Below are 6,688 nucleotides of genomic sequence, written 5' to 3' on the forward strand. Positions count from 1 at the left end.
TTACAGACATGCCCAACCTCACCCAGGATGCTTGTTCTATTTTTATTAAAGGATTTGAAATAGGGGCTGGAGAGACTGCTCGGTGGTTAATAGCCTGTTCTGTTCTTTCTAACACACACACACACACATACACACACACACACACACACACACACACACACTAGCACACACACAAATAAAATAAATATTTAAAATTAGTAGTAAATATTTAAACTATGCAACCAGCAAACTTATTTGAACACTCTTGTACCATTTATTTATTTGTGTGCATGTGTGTTTCATGGTGCACACACAGAAATCAGAGGATAACTTCCAGGTGTTGGTTCTTTCTTTCCTGCATGTGGGTCCTCAGAATCAAATTCAGGGGTCAAGTTTGACAGCACGTGCCCTTGGGAACCAAACCATCTTACCTGCATAGTAAACTTGATTAAACAAACAAACGAGCAGGAAATCTGATCAGTAGGGTAGGTTAATGCCCAGGGACTATTATATTAATTTAATAATGACAGAAAAAGCACTAATGCCTAGGGATCATTATATTAATTAAATAGTGACAGGAAAGGCACATCAGCTGCAAGAAGCAGTCCTGAGATGAAGTCTCTTTGGTGTCTTGCCATTGAGCTCCCCCATCACAGACCATGCAAAAACATGGGCCACCACCAGGAAGGCCACCTGCTAGCCTTAGCCTATCATAGATGGCTCCTGACAGTCAATCATTCATTTTTCAGTCATTCTACGTTTATCACTTAGATTTGTTTTTACAGTCATAGAACAAGGAGCTCAGCAGTGGGGCATTTACCTAGGGGAGTGGGAAAGGCCCTGGATTCAATCCCTAGTCCTGCAAATAATAAAAATTAGCAAAAAACCCAAACAAACAAAAATGAGGAAATAGAGGAACACACTTAACCACATCATGAACTTTCTAGTCCAAGATTGGTGCCATTCTTCCGTTGATGGCCTCCAGTGTTGACTTTGTCTCTGTTTCCCACCAGTAGGCAGGATAACAGGGGGGCTGTGAGCAGAGCACCCATCCCATCTCCTTTTCATGCATCAAGACCAATGAGAGAACCTCAGAGTTGTGAAGTCTCAAAGAAGCCTCAAGGGCATTGTGTTGGTTTAAATGAAAAGTGATTGCCATGGGGCTCATGAAACCTTTCGGGAAGAACTAAGAGGGAAGAACTGGTGGTTTTGTTGGAGAAGGTGTGTCACTGGGAGTGGCTTTGAGATTTCAAAAGCCCAAGTCAGGCCTAGTCCTTCTTCCTTCGGTCTCTCTTCCTCCGTGGGTATACACGAACTGGGTTAATTGGGTCCTGGGAAGGAAAACGGTTAACAAGGAAAGACACAGACACCAGGTAGATGTGAAAAAAGAGAGCTTTACTGAAATTCACTCAGTATTTATAGTTATGCTAGGAACCAGACCCAGAGGAATTCGAGAAACTTGCTCATCTTAACATAAACAGGAGAAAATCCATTAACACCAGACCAGAAGGAGATCTTGAAAGGAAGATCCGGTAAACCTTTAACATAAGCATGAGACCTGCTAAGTCTTTGATCTAAGGAGCAGCAGTCAGGACTCCTCCACACAGCAGGTGCTCAACTCCAGCTTGCAGCCTGTCTGGGCTGCTTTACAGAACCAAGTCACTCCCAAGCAACAAGGTTGGGGGAAGGAGTCCACATTCCTTCCTTCCTTCCTTCCTTCCTTCCTTCCTTCCTTCCTTCCTTCCTTCCTTCCTTCCTTCCCTTCCTTCTTTCTCTGCAGCCTGTGAATCCAGATGTAAAGCTCTCAGCTACGGCTCCCATGCTAGGCCTGTCTGCTTCCCACCATGATGTTAATGGACTGATGCTTGAAAACTTGTAAGCAAAGCCCCAGTTAAATGCATTCTTACCTAAGAGTTGCCTTGGCCATGCTGGCTTCTCTCAGCAATAGAACAGTGGCCAAGGTAAGCATTCTAGGCTGATCATGTATGTCTTCTGATGTGTATGTGGACAGCCTGTGACCCACTGACCATGTATGTCTTCTGATGTGTATATGGATAGCCTGTGACCCATTGACCATGTATGTCTTCTGATGTGTATGTGGACAGCCTGTGACCAGTTGATCATGTATGTCTTCTGATGTGTATGTGGACAGCCTGTGACCCACTGACCATGTATGTCTTCTGATGTGTATGTGGACAGCCTGTGACCCGTTGTGGTTGGATTAGGATGCAAAGCCTTGGAATATGGTTTTCTTTCTCTTCTTTTACCTGTAATAAAACAATCTGACAAAGTGTCTTAAGGGAGGAAGGGTCTATTCAGATTACAGCCCATCGTGGTAGGGAAGCCACAGTGGCAGGAGCTAGAGAGCTGGTCACATGGCATCTGTAGTCAAGACCAGAAAGGTCCAAGTGCTGCTACTCAGCTTGCTTTTCCATTTCCACAGTCTGGGATCCCTACACATGGGATGGTCCTGCCCACAATTAAGACAGGTCTTCCCACATCAACTTATGAAGCCTATCTCCCAGGTGAGTCTAGCTCCTGTTAAGTTGACAACACTAACCATCCTAGAAGGTAATTAAGTTTCAATGAAACTCTGAGGGTGGAGCTCTAATGATAGGTTCAGTGTCTTCATAAGAAGGGAGACACCAGAGCTTCCTCCCTCTACCAAGTGCAGACACAGCAAGAAGACAAACCAGGAACCGTGCCCTCATCAGAACTGAGTTGACTAACCTAACACCTTGAACTTGGACTCTTGGCTTTCAGAACTTTAGGAAATAAGGTACCCAGATGTTGGGTTTTGTCCTAGCAGCCTGAACAGACTGACAGAAGAGTTGCCATTCTGGGAGGACAGTCTGACATAAGAGTCAGGGTCTGCTTGCCTGCACATAGGTCAAAAGGCCACATTGGCAAAAGATGCCTGGGGCACACCATCCGTCCTGCAGTGGGTCATATGTGGTGATGAATTCTGAACACAAAGATAACAGCCAAGGCTGGGACCACCCTCTCCCATAAAGCTCAATCCAGGTTGTTTTTGTTGTTGTTGTTGTTTTTTTTTTTCTTTCTTTCTTTCTTTCTTTTTTTTTTTGACCAAGCCTTGATTTTTATTATTTAGAAAGCTGCATATTTCTTTCACTGTCTGAATCTGTGTTTGTGCCTTCAACACTCTCATAACAATTTTCTGCACCTCAATATGAAAAGCCCTCTAGATCCTGTCGCAGACTCACCTCGGCACACACGAAAGCACCGCAGGCCCAGCTGACATGCTTCTTTGTGTTAGACAGTCATAAGGACTTTAGGTGTCACAGCATGAACCCCTTGTAGTCTGCATGGACACACACCACGTGTGGATTTAGGTGCTTTCCCCAACCTTCTTGGTATAAAGGTGGACAGTCCTGTTGTCAGGACTTCGAGAAGCTGCAGTGTAAGAGAGCCTACGACAGAATTCAAACACTGGACCATTCTGAGAGCCTCTGAGCTCCGTCCCTGGAAGAGGAAAAGGAAAGGGCCTGAAGTCCTGGTTCTGAAGAGACCCACTTGCATCCCAGGGTCTTGAACTCATCCTGAGTCGAACATGAGAGTCTGCCAGTCAACTCATGAACACCAATTTGCTCTGTCCATAAGTACCCTGAAGATGAAAATACGGCAATTGGGTCCTCCAGGTCTGGAGCCCAGTTGTTCTGCTACGTGACACTCCTGGCCTGGCCAGTCTAACCATGGGACTGAGAACATTTTAAGGGATAAAATCCTGGCAAACAAAACCCATGCACAGCTTGGAAAAAACTTCAGGTACCCTTTGTAGATGCTTTAACTGGCTCCAGAAGTCACCTGACTTTTTCGATAGCATCACTTCTGCCCTATGGGTTGGAATGGTCATGATGTCAGTCAGATATAAAGAGGGTTGAAACCCCGACCTGCCTCTCAGTGGGAGGAGAGTCAGGTCTACTGTAATAATACCTGTAGAGTGGGTCATATGATTGATGACTATCTTCGGAAAACAGGCTGTCCTGAGAGCTCCTGTCATTGGTGTTTCCTTCTTCCCAGGGCAATGCCTTCCAAACACTATACAAAGGGACATTTTGACATTGTGGCTCCATACAAATACATCTTCCATTTATCCTGCACTTCTAGGTGGCAATTGTGCTGTGGAACAAATGAGAATCACACTGCCTATAAAGAAAACAGTGTTTTTATTCTGTCCAGCATCTCCTGTTTGATCTTCTAATGTGTTCAGGTAGTTAACCTTTAATTTTCCCTCAAGAAATGTATGTGAATGTATATGTGTCTCAAGTTGGTTTAAGTGAAGCTGTCACAAATTAAAAATAAATAAATATAAAAAAAATTCACTGGGCTGGAGAGATGGCTCAATGGTTAAGAGCACTAACTGCTCCTCCAAGGGATCCAGGTTCAATTTCCAGCACCTACATGACAGCTTACAATTGTCTGTAACTCCATGGATCCAATACACTCACAGATATACATGTAGACAAAACACAAATGCATATAAAATAAAAATAAGTTATATAAAAAACGCCATTTACAGAATAACTCACTCAAACCTCTGATATTAAATATCAACCCCCTGATATTAAACTTCACCTTCTCAACAATACAGTAAGTCTTCATCCTTAAAAGCCATATTTTAAGGTCATTAAGTTTATGGTGTCTATTTTAACTCTTTGGTTAAAATATTTAGATGCTTGGGGGGGGGGAGGAGAAAAACAAGCAGCATTCCTTTATACATATTGCTTTAAATGTACTACAATGCAATAGCAACCCAAACAAGTACTGGCATAAAAACAGACACATAGACCATTAGGATGTAAAGAAATACATATAATTACAGCCAGCTGATTTAGAAAAAAAGATAAGTGATTTTGTGTGTATGAGTGTTTTGCTCGTATGTATGTGTGCACTGCATGCATGCATACCTCATGTCAAGAAGAGAAGGTTGGGTTCTCTGGATCTGGAGTTACAGAAGTTTGTGAGCTGCTCTGTGAGTGTTGAGAAATGGACCTGGGTCCTCTGGAAGAGCAGTGTGCCCTTTTAACTTCTCTCCACCCCCCAGCCAAGTGAGTTTTGATGAAGACAGAGAGGAAAAAAGTCTCTTGAGGCCAAGGCTCAGGAAGGAGGTGCACATGCCTTTGACCTCTCAGCTGAGAGACTACGGCAGGATGGTCGTGAACTGGAGGCTAGCCTGGGATCAGAACAACATCCTGTTTTTAAAAACTGCAAGAAATGTGGAGATTAATATATAGAAGAAAGGCTCTCAACCTCCATATCTCACCACCAAAAGTAGCTTAAGAAGCTCAGCAGTTAAGCACACTTATTAGTCTTGCAGAGAAGCCCGCTTTGTATCCTGGTACCCACACAGTGGCTCACATCAACTGTGACTCCAGTACCAGGGCATCTGACATTCTTTTCTTGTTCTCTGCAGTCACCAGGCATGCATATACATATGTGTAGCTAAAAGTACTCACACTCATTAAAAAAAATCCTAACCCCCCCCAAAATTAAAATGAATGAAAGCCCTAAATATAATCAAGCTACTAAAACAAAAATGTGGGTGAAATGCTCTGGGCATTGATTCAAGAAGAGTTTTTGGTTTTGTTTTTTTTTCAGAAGTAGACAACAAAAGCAAAAAATTATAACTCAAATTGCATCAAATTACAAATCTCCTGCACAGCAAATGAAACAGAGAGATGTGTCCTGTGGGAAGGGAGAAAGCCTTGGCAAACTGTACAGCTTAGAAGGATGGTTGATCTGTGGAATAGGTAAGAAACTCAATTCAATAGTAAAAAAAAGAAAAAGCAATCGATTTGATTTTAAAATGAGAAAATGATAACAGTAGACATTTAAAAAAAAATTAGCCAAGTGGCCAACAAACAAATCTATGAAAAAAAAAAAAGTCAATTGGGGAATTTTCAAGAACTCTGTGAGAATCACAGGAAGATGTCATCTTACCCAGCTTAGAATGGCCATTATAAAAGAGATTAAAGGTAGGACTGGAGAGAGAGGTCTTTAGTTAAGAGCATTGCCTGCTCTTCTAGAAGACCAGAGTTCCAGTCCCAGGCCCACATGGTGGCTCACAACTGTAACTTATTCTGACAGCTGTAAGCCACCCTCTTCTGGCCTGCCTGGGCACCAGTCACAAACGTGGTGCACAGACAGACATACACGCATGCAAAACATCCATGCACAAAACAAAAAAGTTAAAAAGAGTAAAGAACTGCTGGTGAGTCAGAAACACAACCCTCATACACTAAACGAGAAAATGTAAACTGCTACAGACATTATGGAAAGCTCCTTTCAAAAAGCAGAAACAATATCTACTCAAATGACCTCATGGGTGGAAGGGAACACACTTGAAGGAACTGAAATCAGAATGTCAAAGGGATACTTTCGCTTTCATGTTATGGTAACAAAGATATGGAACCAACCTCTGAATCTACTGATGTACAAGTGAGTCAAGAACTCATGCTGTGTGTACACAATGGAATAGTGAAGAGCAGTAAAGAGAATGACATCCCACCTTTTACAGCAAAGTGGATGGAACTGGATGTCATTATGCTAAGAAAAAAAGTACAGAAAGAGGAGCGCCTTACATCCCTACATGCATACCAGCAGCTAGAAAGTTAACCTGAGGGCGGTGGTGGTGCATGCCTTTAATCCCAGCACTTGGGAGGCAGAGGCAGGCGGATTTCTGAGTTCA

The sequence above is a fragment of the Mastomys coucha genome, unplaced genomic scaffold (genome assembly GCF_008632895.1).
Source record: "Mastomys coucha isolate ucsf_1 unplaced genomic scaffold, UCSF_Mcou_1 pScaffold15, whole genome shotgun sequence".
Taxonomy (NCBI): Eukaryota; Metazoa; Chordata; class Mammalia; order Rodentia; family Muridae; genus Mastomys; species Mastomys coucha.